The sequence below is a fragment of the Sparus aurata genome, chromosome 3, assembly GCF_900880675.1.
Source record: "Sparus aurata chromosome 3, fSpaAur1.1, whole genome shotgun sequence".
Taxonomy (NCBI): Eukaryota; Metazoa; Chordata; class Actinopteri; order Spariformes; family Sparidae; genus Sparus; species Sparus aurata.
The window spans coordinates 30,012,433-30,029,851 of NC_044189.1; the positions used below are offsets into that span (position 1 = coordinate 30,012,433).

The window sequence follows — 17,419 nt, forward strand, 5'->3', positions numbered from 1 at the left end:
GAGCCCTCTTAATTGGCTGTGTTTGTCTGACTCCACGGTGAGACAGAGTTGGCTACTTTGATATGTTGACAAGTCCCTTCCCACTGGAATGTTTTTTAAAAACTTAAACATTCTGAAGCAAATAACAATGTGACTTCTCTTTCATGGGGACTTTAAATGAAGAAAGGGAGAAAACATTTCTGGATCCATTCCTTTATCTGGATCCACCACAGAAGTTACGAGTCTCTTCTAGGCCAAGGCCTATCCTCCATCCACGTTTCATGGAATCTGTTTTTTAGTTTATCATGTAATCCTGCTGACAAAAACAAACAGTCTGTAAGTTTTGTATAAGCATTAATTGGGGATGCACCAATCTCACTTTTTGTTCTCTTCATTAAAATTCTGATCTCAATATCTGGCGATACAAGTGCCAATCAGTGATAAAACGATAAAACCGTGTTGAGCTTATTGGGCAAATTTTAATGTAATCATATGAGATTGCTTTCACACTACAAACTATTCTGTGGGGTCACGCTGCAACTTAGAAAGACCTTGATGAAGAAGATTCTATTCAATGTCGATCAGGCCAGCAATCACATCATAGCTCATTCCCAATCATCGTCTGCTCCTGGCAGTACTATCCTTGAGCTGCTGTATTCATATTTGACTCTCTAAATGTCCAGTGAAACAGGGTCCTCTGAACAAAACTTTCAAGAAGATTTTCAATGTGTTAGAGTGTGAAGAGGAGAGCCCATATGTTTAAAGCAGATGAAAGTAATGAACAATGCACAGAAAGATGTGGCTGTGTGGAAATCAGTATAATAACTACACTGAAAAAAGTCTTGCTTTGAATTTACTTAATTTTTATATGTCAAGTGGTTGCATGAAATAAAATCATCTAAATACAGATATATTTTTTAAATGTTGTTTATATAAAATGTATTTGTTTAGTATATTAAAAATGTTACATTGATTGTACTAAACTATTTTGAATAGAGTTTACTCATACTTTTAGTTAGAATTACTAATAATTATTGTCTTCAATTTACTAAACTGAATTATGTTAATACAGATAAACTTAATTGTTTAAGTTCTACATGATACAATTACGTTCAATTAAATTAAACACTTTAAGCCATTTTAGCTGGGCCAAATACATTTATAAATGTATAACATTTTGTTTTGAATTTACTTAATTTTTATATGTCAAGTGGTTGCATGAAATAAAATCATCTAAATTCAGATATATCATTTGAATTTTGTTTATATAAATGTATTTAGTATATTAAAAATGTTACGTTGATTGTACTAAACTATTTTGAATAGAGTTTACTCATACTTTGTTAGAATTCCTAATAGTTATTGTCTTCAGTTTACCAAACTGAATTATGTTAATTCAGATATACTTGCTTATTTAAGTTCTACATAATACAATTACGTTTAATTTAACATTTGAAGCCATTTTAGCTGGGCTAAATACATTTAATAAACAGACAAAGCAAACTAAATATTTTCACTTTATTTTATTTCCTTGATTTGTAGCACCAAATACTGAAAAGGTGAAATGGCAGTTCTGAAGTTCAAAACATGATTAAACAATTGTACCAGCCCACCCACAGCTGGAAGATGGTAAATACTTAAAAACAAATAGCACTGAAGTTTTTCTTCATCCTTGAAGATCCATTTCACATAAATGTTCTCTTTTGTGCCCCAAACAATGCAGATTAAACACAAAACAAATTTCCAGAGCTCTCAGGTTCAGAAAAAAGAAAAAAAACACATCAGTCAGGCTGACGTCAGTCTCATAGGCTGTAAAATTGGGATCCGCCACCCAGAAATTAATATAAAAGATCAAGTCAAAGCCTTAGATTACTGCACACAGACAGGTTACATTGTAGGGGAGCCAGGAAAGAGCAGACAATAAAAAAATTCTCAAAATCAAACAGTCTTCAGTGTTTCAGTTTCAGCTTAAGTGCTGATCAGCATTTTCCTCAGTGCCATAGCTCTAACAGGTTCTGCAGAAAACAGGCTATGCTAACAACGAAAAAAAAGCACAAAAAAAAAAAAAAACACCCTACTGTACAGCCGCAGTCTTGTTTTTTAGTCCAAGGACTCTGGGGGAAAGCTTTTCACCATCCATTCTGAAGAGCACTTTCTGAATATATTCATAATAGTATCTCAGCTCTTTGGGGTAAGCCAAGTTCAGCGCATAGATGACTCCCAGCATCATTGCACAAGCTCGGGCTATAGATCCGATATTGTCCAGAATGACGACTCCCTCAACAAAAATGCCAATATCATCATAATGTCCAGCTTCTTCACCCTCCTTGTTGATGACAAAGATGCCCATGGAGTGTGTCTGTATGTCTCTGTGGATATCATCTCCTTGGATGTCCTGTATGTTTTAAGAACAATTTTAAAAGAAAATTTAAAAAAACTTTTTTATACACCATTTAATTTTAATGACACACTTTACATGAACTTTTCTGCATTTCCAGCATTCCTTGCAATTAATTATTTGAGGCAAATACATTATTATAGTTTTTTTAATAAATCTTTTCAACCTTATGGTCTTTATAAAAAAAAGAAATATGTAAAATATATTTTTTTAAACTGATACTTCACAAAAATGGTCATCGGTAATGTAGCAGTGCTGCTCTGGTTATGTTTTCAAATCAGGTTTGAGGTCACATAAAGGACATTTTATGCACCTTGTATTATCTAGTGTAGGAGTGACATTAGGAGCTAAAAACATTTTCTGTAATACAAGACAGCAATGTGACCTGTTACAATGGCTTACCATATACTCCCGAATGAGATTTCCATCATCCTCACCAAGATAGATGCAAAGTGCCTTGAGGACTGCTGCCCTTTTAAGGTTTAAAAAAAAAAAGGGACAAACAATATATTTACATTTTTCTACCAGCAGTCATTGTGGTGAACATTTTTGTAAAAAGGAGATTTCAGCATTTATTAAATGCACTTACCAAAACAATGTGGTCGGAAAGAGTTGGGTTCACATCATGCCAACGTCAAGGAGACCTACAAAATAGCAGGAAAACCTGCGAAATGAGCAGTAATGAAAACAAAATTGGTAAGCTTGGTAAGGGACAACAAAATTAATTGACAGATAATAAGTAACTTGTGTCAACAGGCAGCACAGGTAAGCCTACGATTCAAAGCTGATCACACGGATCACATCAGAGGCTGTCCACATGGAAACGCTCTTTTGTGTAAACGCACATTTTTTGCATAGTTTGGGCCGATCGTCCATACGAGGAAGCTACATACACAAGGAGCTACATACTGATTTGTTGACATACGTGTCTTCCGGTAGCTAGACCAAACTAGTAGATCCGTCGAGCGTGTGCTTACTCCCTCACTGGCGGAGACGGAAACATAGTCTAGCATTTTCGTGTTTCTGTTCATAATGTACATGTCCATGTTACAGCCTGTCATGAGCCATGAGCCTTACAATAGCCTGTTAAGCCTGTTAAACGCACGCTCGATGGATTGACTAGTTTGGTCTAGCTACCGGAACACACAGACTTCAACAAACCGATATGTAGCTCCTTGCACAAACACACTGTTTTAACTACGTTTTTATTCATTTTGAGTCATACACGCTACAGTGCTGTGTTGTAAGGTGTCTGCTGATGTTGCATAACTTTTGGTGTGAGATGTGGAGCATGTTAAGATGCTTAAAACACTGTAAAGTTCTGACCCCTTGCTGTTAGCTGTCAATGCTAAATCTCCGTTCACGGAGCCTTGTAATGGTTGGACCCAATGTGTTCGCTAATTTAATCTAACAAAAACACAACAATGGTGATAGCTAACTAATAAAATATTTGAGAGAGTGTTAACAGAACAATCTTTTAGTATACATATAAACCACACATGGTTATTACTTACTTACCGTAATTGCTGAGCCTGCTGGATAACAGTCACTGCCCACCTTTTTAACGGCTCCTGTTCCGGACTTGAATTTCCCATTCATTCGCTCCATTGAGGATTGATGAAATTCATATATAAAGAGGTTTAAGCCTGGAACCAAGCCAATAAACTATGCAATTAATCGAGACCATTAAACATTTAATTCGGAGCAACAAAAAAAAAAAAGAAAAATGGAAAACGGAAAAAAAAAGCAAAGGTACAAGACGGTGTACATAATTATCTTAAGGGAACTACTCATCCCACAAACCATTGCGAATGTAACAGCGACATGTCTGATTGGTGGATCTCGCAGTTACCATGGAAATATATGTTTACCAAATCGGTGAATTTCATGTTCGCATGTTTGCTGGTTACTGCTACCACCGAACTCTACCATAGCTTACCACAGAGCTACCATGATTTCATTTTCTGACCTACTGCGTTTTTTTAGAGAAGGAGACCGAAAAAGACAAAGGGAAAGAAGTGGCGGAATTTCATTTTGCTCCAGCGCAGTCTGCACATGCGCAGTACCTGCTAATTAAATTGCTCATATTTTTTTCTATTAACTTTTAACCGAGTAAATTACGATTGATTTAAAAAGTGAGAATACGTGTAACTCTTAATTAAAAAATATATGAATGATTCCATAACACATTAAAATCAATGAAAAAAGCTACATTAAAACATGCAAGATATACTAATGGCCAGAATCAGTTTTTTCAGTGTAGTCAGCAGTGATGCTTATACAGAAAATTTGTAGTTACCTGGATAGACTTGAAACTGCTGGTACTGCAAATCCGCATACTTTCCAAAACTATGACACGATCGCCCCACCCCTCGACCTCTAGCCGACGACCTCTAAACCCCGCGACATCTCATAACAACAACAACAACAATGGCAGACTACATGCTTGTGTTCGTGCTGCAGAAGATATTGAGCCTTTCTTGCAACTTACTCGCCTTGTAGTTGAGTGTTAGTCGCAGCAGCAGTTCGACCTCATTAACGGTCCACACAAACGATGTTGTCTTCTTTTTGTTGTCACTCAGGCTTATTTGTGCATCACATGCACAGCATTCCAGAGGTTATTTTTGGGAAGTGGGCAGAAATGGAGCATGATTCAAAGCATGGACATTACTCTGTACTCCACCCTGTCCTCCAGCTTCTCCTTTCTGCTTACTTTCCCTCCCTCTTCCTGTTGGAACACAGCATGCTGGGACATGGCCCATGTCACTTAGTTATGCCAGTGTAGATTCAGCATCCTCTGTGACATTAGTATTCACATGCTTCAGTTTTTCGTAGGAGACACTGCATCAGCTACACCCACAAAAAGGGTAAAAGACTGATAAGAAGCAGGAAATGGAGCTCATTTATGGTTTTTAATTCTATTTAATTTCTTTGATTTCTGCCACAGTCCTGGGAGCATAGGGTTGTGACAATCCTCTCTTAGTACTTCCAAGTGCTTAAGGGTTCTAAATGCCACCAGTGGTCACAGTTTAGCACCAGCATGCTAGACCAAAACAAATCAATGTGTCAGCACACCTAATCTCTCCCTTTGCCCCCCACTCGCCCCACTCTCCATACCTCCACCGTTCTCAGCAGCACAAAGGAAGGAATAAACTTACGCTTTTCTGGACCATGTCAATCGGTGATTTAAGTACATTAGTCAAAGTACAAACAAGAGAATGTACAGATTGCCTTCAGTAACTAGTAGAGTTGGGAATGAGAGGCAGTTCCATGGTGAAGGACTGGAGGTCAGTGACACAGCAGGTAGACTGATGCATGAGACAGGTTTAAAAGTGGGTGGCTGGAGGTCTGGTTGAGGGTCAGCAGGGGTAGAAAACAGAGGGTCTGTATCAGCTGATGGCTGGACCGTCAGGTGTCGGGTGGACCACCTACATAGAGGCAGATAGAGGTGTCGGCCAGGCCTGGAAAACAGAGGCTGAAGCGGTGTCGGCCAACCCAAGAAGAGGCTCTGGACCAGGAGGTCAGTTGGCCAACCCATGATGACGAGATATCTGCTGGGCTCTAGAATTAGGTCTCATTGCAAAGAGACAAGGGTGTTAGATGATAGGGAGTTGGATGACGCGGAGCCTGGACCTGGTTGGGAGCCTTGCATTCTTGTGGGAGCCCTCTGGCAGGTCCCCAGAAGGGAGACTTGATCAGAGTTTGGATGAATGAATGAGAGGCTGAAACATAACAACTCTGCTAGGTCCAAGTACTGCCACTTTTATATAAATAGCTTATTTATTTGTCATGGAAACTGAATTACTAAATGGAACAAACCAGACACTTCAACTTGAGTAATGACTAGTGTACCATACTATAAATCATGTTATGATTTTCACAGAACAAGTCAACATTTCGGAAAACTGAATCCTCCCTTTTATTCAGAGAGCTGAATCTTATATCTTTGTCAAGCATGGGGCTAGATTCAGCAGTTCATTCTGAAAACCAGTGCCACTGACAATAATACTGACATCATAAAAACCCTGTCACTGAAAAAAGACAGACATAAAGGAAAAATCTGAATATCGCATTGAAAAAATAATCAAAATTAAATGAAATACATTTTCACCTGTGCTTCATTTTTCAATGTGAATTTTTTTCAGTGCCAAATATTTGTTTGATAGTTCAGGTTTTTTTAAAATGACACATTTTATTTTCAGTGCTGTTTTTCACTGTCAGCTTTGGCCCCATACAGTCAAAGAGATTGTTGAAGCTTCTAACCAGCATCACAGGCTGAATGATGGGAATGAACCAGTAAGCAGTTTTGAAGAATTGTTCAGCACCAGATTCTGTACATTTTGTTCACTTCCACTTTGCACATTCTGCTCATTATATTGTATTCTGAGTTGAATAATTATCATGCTCTTACAGTGTGATTACAGTGCCTGATTCCACATGAGCATCATTAGGCTTTTTTTATTGCCAAATTTAGTTAGATATTCAGAAGCAAGGGAAACCGTGATCACTAACAGAACTGGAATGCTAATTAGGCTCAGCCATTTCACTCGCTTTAAATACACATTTGTGGCCTTGGGGATTAAATGGAAAAACTCTGTTTTTTGTTTTGTTCAAATGAAAGTGTATCAATTTCTCAGTGCTGCTCCGTAGGCACTGTTATTCCTCATAATCATATAGGATTAAGAGTTGATGTATCTAAAGTGACAGATAACATTCACTTTTTCACAAAAAATAATTGAATGTAATGCAGTTATTACAGAAACATGGTAATCATCATAGAGAAGGTGACATGTTCCATTATCCAGAAGCATGCTTATATGGAGTGGAGCTGAAAACAACATGAAAGACAGCTGGAAATAATCACCATTAATGTTTGTTGATGGTGATAATTACAGGTTAGTGAACTGGAGTAAACCGTCACATGAAACCTTTTGTAATTTTTTGTCATCATATTTTTAGCACTTGATTAAAACCATTAATTCTAATCTATGTATTGTCATGCTTTAGCTAAGCAACACCTTTTTAAAGACCTGTTTACATGCTGAGCTTTCATTCAAGTCTCATTCAGGTTAATTTGCCTACATCAGCGGTCCTCAATAGGCGGCCCCCGGGCCGCATCCGGCCCGCCGGCCTCCTGTTTGTGGCCCCCGAACTATTATTCCTTCACTATGTGTTTTGGTTGGGTCAGCACGTGTATACCGGGACTTGTCTCCATGCCAACGATACACAGACAGAGCGCAACTTTTAACTTTCACTTTCGTTTTCGGAGCACTTCACGTATTCACATTTTGTTGGTGGTAAGAGATAGAATATGGCGTGTTTCCAAGTAAACTGTTAGGACAAAGTGGACAGTGATAATCGACAACTCGCAGAAATAGGATCTTCAAAGTTGCATTTATTCTGCCTCCAACCGGGACAATCTCCGCATATCTGACAGTGCAGCGGTTTTAAATCCTTCGTCTTACTTACCACCTTGCGCAGTTTGACAAATTTTAGCTAACATTAGCGACCTCATGTATATTCAATGTTGGAACGAGTGTAACGGACGGGGAGTTTCTCCCGGCAAACACCCTTTCACTCACGGTGCCAAAATTTGTATCATCCTTGTTAACACACCATTTAATCACAGAACAAATGACGTGAAATAACCCACAACCATCTTACATATCATCTTATTCACAAACACATTCACGAACCATAATTACACCAACAACAACAGAATACCCAAGATCCATTGCGCCACAGTCCACAAGTGGCGTTACAATATGCCAGGAGAAGCTGTGATGAAGATTTCCAATTTGAAACGGCTTTATGAGACGAAGCATAGGAATTTTGAAGAGACATTTCCTCAAAATTCAGAGATAAGCAAAACACAAATAAATGCACTGAAATCGTCATATCAAGCTGCAAGCAGGATTCTTGTCACATCTATGTCACAATGAGATAAAATAATGCATGACTGAAGTGATGGTCACAATGTTTGAAGGCAAACCAAAAGAGGAAATATTCAACTATGTATTTTAATTTATGTTAAAATGGAAATTACATTTTATTTTAGTTTGTATTTTGTTGTTTAGAATGAAAAGGACATTTTGTTTTGAATATTACAGTATTATTGCATGTGGCCTGACCGACCTCAATACATGGACCTCTGAGTCATTCAAAAAAATCTTTGTGGCCCTTTAAGATTTGTATTTGAGTACCCCTGGCCTACATGAACCTCTGGCTGAGCCCCTTTCTGTTTTCATGAATACACCATCTAACGCAATATTCCCTTCACCCCTGACAAAGCAGTTGTGTCATCTAACTAATACATGGGAGAGACACATCATAGTTTTCCATGCATTCATGCTGAAAATCAAAAGTGAAAGCGACAAGCTGTTCTTTGTATGTAGTAACTTTTTGGCTAACCAGTAGCCCCAATCACACAGGAGAAAATGCACAAAAGCCACAGCCGCGGTTTGCCAATTCTTCGCCGATGGTGATTCACACAGAGCGAAGCAGCTCCGCCTTATAGACAAACCGCCGTGAATTCACACAGAAAGCCGGCGCTGTGGCTCCTTAAGAGGCAAACAAAAGCATAGGTTTCTCCACACCCTTTGTTTTCCTCAATTTTCAATTGTTATTAAGACTCACTTGTAACTTCTTTTCTTCGAGCTTGATCTTCTCTTCATCATCATTGACACAGCAATCATGTCCAGACATCTGGAAATGCATTTCTGAAAATAAAACCCCACAACATTGCATATGAATTGTAACAAATGCTACCACTGTAAAATCGTATTTGCTTTTTTGTCCATTCCCATGGAAGATCTGCCATTGGTTGTCATCATTTAATTTTGTTCTTTGATAGGTTAAATATAGAGAACTAATTTCACAATATATGTTGATATTAGATGAGCTGGAATATGCATTGCCACAAAGCTAAAAACAGGCTGTTTTTCTGACTTCTTACAGGTGGTGGTTCTCACTGGACAGCAACGCTACAAACAAATGATAACCTTTTAGAAAATGATGCATTATCCTTTAACATCTACAGCAGTAAAATGACAAATACACATTCATGCGGCAGTAATGTTAATCCATCAGATATAATAGGAAAACACTGACAGAAAACATTTTACTGCATTATCATTACTGATACTTTATCTGTAATATACTGATGAAACGTACATATGGAGCACCGCACCACCCTGTACAAAAAAAAACGCCTAAATGAATGGGATCAGTTTAGACTTAGAAGATGGGGTACTCTAGGTCTGGGTTGTTTTAAAGGTTGCATCCCGAAGGTTTACCTATGTTGGGCGATACAATACCCTATTAATATAAGCAGAAACCAAATAAGCATTTGAATCTCTTCACCTCAAGAGATGCATTTAAAATGACCGATTGGACAACTTTTATTAAATAAAATAAAATATTTTACTGCTGCTTTGTTTAGATAAGTTGTAGCAAATAAATGTGCAACATTCACCCCTTCTTCACATAATACAAACACACATGAAACAAATATATACCTTGAAAATAAAACATTTACCAAAAGTAGCTAACAATAACAAACAGTATGAAAAACAAATTAGCTCATATCAAAATATAGCTTAAATTATTATACTCCTTCAGAAAAAACTCCTTATTTTTTCCTTTTCTTATCCTCAAGACATTAATCACAACGATATCAACTTCTCAGACACTTCTAAAACATTAATTAGCTAGACCAGGGGTACATGAATACAAATCTTAAAGGGCCACAAAGATTTTTTTCAATGACTCAAAGGTCCATGTATTGAGGTCAGTCGCGCCACATCAAAAACAAACAACAAAATACGAACTGAAATAAAATGTAATTTCCATTTTAATATAAATTAAAATACATAGTTGAATATTTCCTCTTTTGGTTTGCCTTCAAACATTGTGTCCATCACTTCAGCCATGCATTATTTTATTTTATCATGACATAGATGTGACAAGAATCCTGCTTGCAGCTTGATATGATGATTTCAGTGCATTTATTTGTGTTGTGCTTATCTCTGAATTTTGAGGAAATGTCTCTTCAAAATTCCTATGCTTCGTCTCATAAAGCCGTTTCAAATTGGAAATCTTCATCACAGCTTTTCCTGGCATATTGTAACGCCCCTTGTGGACTGTGGCGCAATGACTCTTGGGTATTCTGTTGGTGTTGGTGTAATTATGGTTCGTGAATGTGTTTGTGAATAAGATGATATGTAAGATGGTTGTGGGTTAATTCACGTCATTTGTTCTGTGAATAAATGGTGTTGAGTTTTAACAAGGATGATAAAAATTTTGGCACCGTGAGTGAAAGGGTGTTTGCCGGGAAAACTCCCCGTCCGTTACACTCTTTGTGAAAATATATGACACTAGCTAGAACATGTTAAACTATGTAAGGCTAAGTATTTATTACCGCTGCACTGTCAGATCTGTCGGTCTTGTCCTGGTTGGAGGGAGAAAGAATGCAAATTTTAAGTTCCTATTTTTTTTTACGTTGCCAGTTTTCACTGTCCACTTTGTTATAGCATTTTACTTGGAACACGCTATTTTCAATCTCTTACCACCGGCAAAATGTGAATACGCGAACTGCTCCGAAAACGAAAGTGAAATTTAAAAATTGCGCTCGCAGCGGTGAGTGACCCAGCTGTCTGTGTATCGTTGGCATGGAGACAAGTCCCGGTGTACACGTGCTGACCCAACCAAAACACATGGTGAAGGAATAACAGTTCGGGGGCCACAAACAGGAGGCCGGCGGGCCGGATGCGGCCTGGGGGCCACCTAGGACCGCTGAGCTAGACGTTAAACACAGTGGCCCCCCCCCCCCACCACAAACACATACACATGCCCGCACGCAAAACAAAAAGGCGGAAGGCCTGTTGGTTAGTGATAGGAAAGATTCCTATATGTTCAGTGCTCTCCAACTCCCTGAACTGATAAACAGCCAAACGATCCGTCATTCAGTTCATGATTCAACCCTGAGGTTCACGTTCACTTACTGAGGGACGGTGCGTTCACGGACTATAGTACACAATCATTCGCAGGAGATGCAGCACTGCTTTGAGTGGTATACATGCAATGAAATTATTACATGGTGAAAGTGTCCTCTGTGCACAGTAAAATCACTTAACATAATGCTACACGGATGTTAGCGTCCTCAGCGACGCAAATCATGAGTGAGTCAGTGCGTTTACATGCACAGCTTAGTCAGATTACAGCCATAGTTCGACTATGCTGCTCAATCGGACAACTGCAATTATCCGAGTATACATGCCAGTGAGAAAATCGAATTACTGGCCGTAAGCATGTCATACGGCCATCATGTTAACGGCGCACCTCCGGCTGACCTCTTGACGTCACCAGCTGCCTCGGCATTCAAGAAAGATGGCGTACGAAGAGCGAGACGAAGCTACATCTTTGTACACTTCGTATATGGTGTACATGATAATTACACAAACTAGGTGCACTCTGGTGCTCTTTCTTGTGGTGATTTCGGAGGAAAGCCGCCACCGCCATCGCCGTCCGTCTACGTCCGTTTAATGTTGCAATGTTGGGGAAAAATCTCGCGCCTGCGCAGAAAGCAAAATCCGATCCGATCCGCTGGAAACGTATACATGCAGGAGTAATGCGACTATCAATCGAATAATCAACGTGGTGTAATTCGACTATGAGAAATCCGATCCGGTCCGATTTTAGTCAGACTAAGGTGTATACGTGCATCTTAAAGATCCGTTCATAGTCAGACTAACGCAGTAATTCGGTTTTCTTGAGTGTCATGTAAACGCACTGAGTGACAGCGCGAACATGATTCACGTCCTCAGCAGGTCGTTCAATGAACGAACTGAGCGATGTGAATCACGTTTGCGAACGTGAGTGACAGCGCAAACGTGATTTGCGTCCTCAGCAGGTCGTTCAATGAACGAACTGCTCACTCATGATTTGCGTCGCTGAGAATCACGTTCGCGAACGTGAGTGACTTTTACTGTGCAGTAAAATCACTGAACATGATGCTAAACGGATGTTAGCAACACAGCGCTAATTTTAGCAGTACGGTTACTGAACGTGAATCAACTCCTCTGCCCTGAGTGAGTGAGTGACACAGCGCCACTTTCAGCACAGTACGTGAACGAGAATCACGTCCTCAGCGACAGTTCTCTGTGTGTAGTAGGTTCGCGAATCATGAACAAATCACAGCACGAACGTGAATCACTTACTCACAGTTCTCTGTGTGCAGGGCAGTTGGAATCACTCAGAGTCAGAGAGTGTTGTCGTTCACTGAGTGATACATGTCGTTCGTTCGCAGTGAACGAATCACGTTCACTCAGGCGTCAACAACAGTCCCTCCCCGCCCGCACGCTGGCTGCGTCGTTCTCCGAAGATTCACAAGTGAGTCGTGGCAGTTCCACTCCCAGCCAGCATGCTCGCGGCTGAGCTCAACTGAACTGAGAAAGGAACGAATCAGTTCATGAAGTGATTCTGTTCAGTTCGTTCACTCAAAAGATTTGTTCGTTCCAGCCCGACACAACACTACTGTTGGTCGCTCGATAAACTCTTTCTTATTCCATGCAGTAAAAGCAGTTGCAGAGACACAGTTCACAAGAAGATGAGATAAACCCAGCAGCGGAGGTGAAGTCCTCTTTAGGTCCTCATCGAAAAATCAAACAGTGGAAGTTCAAAACGATGGCGTCAGCTGCTCCAACAGCTAGCCAGCTAGCCAACACTTGGTCTAAACCACCGTGGTTACACCAGGAATGTGCATGACTGCAGCCCCATACGCAACAAACTGCGATGCACTATGTATTATGACACCTTTCTTTCTGAACCAGCATTAAAGTGAAACTCTTGCCAGAAAGCAACCAAGGCTTTCTTTGTGATTGAATATAAGTCAAACCTTCGCATAAATGCATCATTATGACAAAAGAGGCACTTTTAAGATTTACCGTAGTTTCGTTTTCGGGCAAGCTAATTTTCAATGGAGTGCTAGCATTTTTAAAACACTAAGAAGGCTCGACACAACATGAAACTTTGCTCGTAGTATCACCAGGGTCTCTACACATGAACACGAGCATTGAGAACATTGTTTGTGTACACAGAGTTTACTAAAAAGAAGGTTTTTGGACAACTCACGTTAGCAGTAGCATCTCCGGCACACCACCATCATGGCAGACAAAAAGTGTCGATCCCCAAGTGCGACCAAACAGGCAGGAGAGTAATGGTGGACTGCTCCTCAAGCCTTTCTTAAAGGTAAATCTTAAAAGTGCCTCTTTCATCGTAATTATGCTTTTACACGAAGGTTTGACTGATATTCAATCACAAATAAAGCCTTGATTGCTTTCTGGCGAGAGTTTCACTTTAACTTCTTTAGGTTGTCTGTTGGATCGGACCACACAGACCAAGGCTGGCTTGGTTTCATTTACATTGATGCTCCCCACGTGCATCAGTGAGCCTTGGCCACCCATGACCCTGCTGCCGGTTCACCACTATTCCTTCCTTGGACTACTTTTGATAGATACTAACCACTGCAGATGGGGAACATTCCACAAAAGCTGCAGTTTTGAAGATGCTGTGACACAGTCATCTAGCTATCACAATTTAAGCCTCGTCAAACTTGCTCAAATCCTTACGCTTGCCCATTTTTCCTGCTTCTAACATATCAATTTTGAGGACATGTTCACTTGCTGCCTAATATATCCCACCCAGTAACAGCTGCCGTGATGAAGAGATAGTCAGTGTTATTCACTTCACCTGTCAGTGGTCACAATGTTATACCTGATCAGTGTATTATCTCCCAGTCTTTTCTCCAGTAATAATTATCTAGTATTGAGTTCTCAAATCAGTTATTCAGGAATCATGAACTATCAAGTAATTCCTGATTCATTCCTTACTCACTCTTCAGTAATTACTCACATTAAGCCCCTTAGATTTGAATCAAAGAAATAAATGTTATGCTATCACCAGAAACAACGCATCTGATGTATTTTTTTCTTTTTATAAATCTTTATTTATCAACTTGAAAGTGTTACAGTAATTTTTCATATACATATGTAGGGTAGTTTAATTATCCCATTAAAGAATAAATCAAACTGAACAAAAAAAGGATAAAAAAATGAAAATATAGTAAAAGTAATTTGTAGGCTACGATGCCAAATGTGTAAAAAGAAGATTGAAAAATAAAGATATATTACAAATCTTAATTTTCTTTAATAGACTGACTATAATAAGTTAACAAGTATAACACGTTTTTGAGAAGTCTTAAAATCATACTTAGGGTACGTAAGATTTTCTTAACCATAAGTTTATGAGGAGTTTTTATGGGGCCCTTGCTAGCTTGGGGCCCAAGGCAATTGAATTTTGCCTAATGGTAGGTCTGGCCTCTAGCTGCATTAAAGCCATGCCCTTAGCATAGTTATGTCTGCTGGTCATAAATAAGGAAATTCCATTTTTCACTATTTGATGTGTATTTCAGATTTTAATTTAAATAATATTGTTCATCAGATTTTAGTGGAAGAATTAAGTAATTACCTTGGTTCTGACGTCACTGTTGTACCACTAACAGGGTTTCCCATTAATTAATAAGACACTGGCAGTCTGGCAAAGTGTAATTTGCTATGCCACAGTCTCATTTTGAAACGAAAATATTTATATTATATTTCATTATTTAATACATTGCAAATTTTCAATAATTTCTTGTTTATGTTTGTGTTATTTATAATATAGTCTCCTGATCTGGCTCTCAAAGTGCACCAGATTGATGAATTTAACTGTAAAATTTGGTAACTTTCCTTACGAGGGAGAATGCCCCAGAACCCCCTATTGAGATTGAGGAGTCACGTGCCGATTTGGGTTGATTTGGGGGGGGTCTGAGCCTGTCGGCCATGACGGTAGGAGACGCTATCGGTTGTCAGGGGCAACGCCTTCAGAACTTCACAGAGGCGCGACTAAACATTCCAGAGCTCTTTAATTTTTGCGCATTTATTATTTCGGCGGGACAGAGATGGATCTACGAATACGAGAAAGAAAAGGAAGAAAGTAAAGCAATGCAAAAAGATAAGGCGAAAGAAAAGGGACCTTACAGGAACAAGCTCACACCAAGCGCAAAACAGCGGTATTTGGAGAAGCTCTCTCGGACATCCAAAATATCGACCCATACGAGCTCCCTGCAGCAGAATGGCACAGAGACCTGGACCATTTACCTCCATGCACATACATGGACATCGTCAATTACCTTGTTTTTGGTGTAAGTTACTACACAATGCAGGAGTTTAAAAGCCACAAGTCTTTGGAAAGTTACGAGACTTTCTGCTGTGGCTGGGTGCAGGACTTGGCCATCTACAAGCCTCCAGGTGGTGAAAACTGCGTTGTACAGCAAAAAGACATTTTTAGAGGACGTACCCGAGTGAAAATGCAGAGAACACACTCTCATCGACTGGGGGGTGCGATCGAAAGTAAGGTCCTTTCTTCTTATTGCAGCCAACCAAGCAATCCGGCGTCTCCTCGTCAGGTCAGAGACTTGCTCTCCTTGATGCTGTGTCCATTTCGGCAACCTAAAAAACTGTATCCCATTGTTCCTATGTTTTCCACATGTGTCGTGTGAGGTAGGGAGACCGGGGATGGTTGTAACAAAGGGATAGTTGTAACACTCTCAGTTTGACCAATCAGAAACGAGCTGTGGTGATGTCATCAATACAGTCCATGCCCACTGACAAATTGACCTCACTGGTGAAGCCTCATGTCTCTGAGTTGAAAACTGTCTGTTCTGGAGCCAAAAAACTATTTTTCAGGTAACGAAGTAAAAATTTCCATCACAACTATTTTTTGCATAGTGTCCATTGTGTTGTAGATACAGTTGTTTCACTTACATAAGCTCAAGTAGTAGTTTCTCTAGTTTAATTTGATGTGTTGCATTAGTGCTAGCTTTGAAGCTAAATGCTAAAAATGGTTAGCTTTTTAATGGCTGCCTGGCATGGGGATGGTTGTAACTGCACTCCAGGCAAGGACAACTACATTTGCCACAACTGCCTATCTAATTAAACATATGTGCCTTAGGCAGTTTGCTATCTTCTGCACCTTAAAAACACACTGTTCAAAATAGGCAGTTCAACTATTCAAATGCCTTTCAGTACTTACTAAGTATTTGGTGCAGCTTTCCACCACACTGTTCAAAAGTGGTTTGTTCCACAGAAATTCAAGTGTTCAAATACGTTTTCACATTAACGTGTTTCAGGCTACAAAACACACAAACAACAGACACCAGTTTATACTTTATTATTCTTTGTTTTATTTATTTTATGTTATATATATGTATTTATTTTATTATATTTATTTTTATTGTATTTAACTTGTACTTTTTATTTATTTTTTAACATTATTTTTGTATTCTGACAAGTTTATGGTTCCTTCTTTATTATTCATTAAAGCTATTGCATAAATTTTAAGTGTAGATCTTTTTTTAAGTATAATAATTTAATTGTTACATCCATCCTCAAGTAGTGTTACAAATCACCCCGGTATTAGGGTAGGTTGTAACAACATACCTCTTTGTGTTTGACATTAATTTACATAATCTGTGATGGTGTAGTAGAAGTCCAAGTGTATGTCATTCACAGCAGACACATATGGGTACCACATGTCAAAATTTGAGATCTCTAGCACCAACAACCACTGAGTTACACTTGCTCAAACAAAAAGTGTTACTATCATCCCCCCTACTGGAGCAGTTTTTAATGCAGCAGTGACTTCCAGGCATGGTAAAACAGTGCGGAATTGTAAAAACCTCTTCTGCTACCGAGTTAAGAACACACGTAAACAATCGTGTTTTGCCGCCGGCATCCTGCCATCATGGCGGAGAGAGGGAAGATCCCGCGAGATACCGTGATATCGAGGGGAGGGGCTCTGTACCATGACGACGACTCCTCACTCTCGATAGGGTCTGAGGTCCACCCACCATAGTCTCATGAAATCCTGTGGGAAACACTGCACTAATGATGGTTAAGCACAACCTTTATTGTAATATGAAGATTATACAATTGTTATGGTTAA

At 39.3% G+C, this 17,419-nt stretch overlaps 1 protein-coding gene and 1 long non-coding RNA gene across 3 annotated transcripts in view; one reads left to right on the forward strand and one right to left on the reverse strand.

The window, feature by feature from the left end:
* LOC115578680 (retinoic acid receptor beta) overlaps positions 1-17,419 on the forward strand; it is a 390,811-nt gene that overhangs the window by 30,511 nt on the left and 342,881 nt on the right. The gene's annotated exons all lie outside the window — the stretch shown is intronic.
* On the reverse strand, positions 1,484-3,401 carry LOC115578682 (uncharacterized). The gene is made up of 3 exons (XR_003983505.1): positions 2,967-3,401; positions 2,780-2,849; positions 1,484-2,374 (listed from the first exon to the last, which is right to left on the reverse strand). It is a non-coding gene; the product is annotated as an uncharacterized LOC115578682 (long non-coding RNA).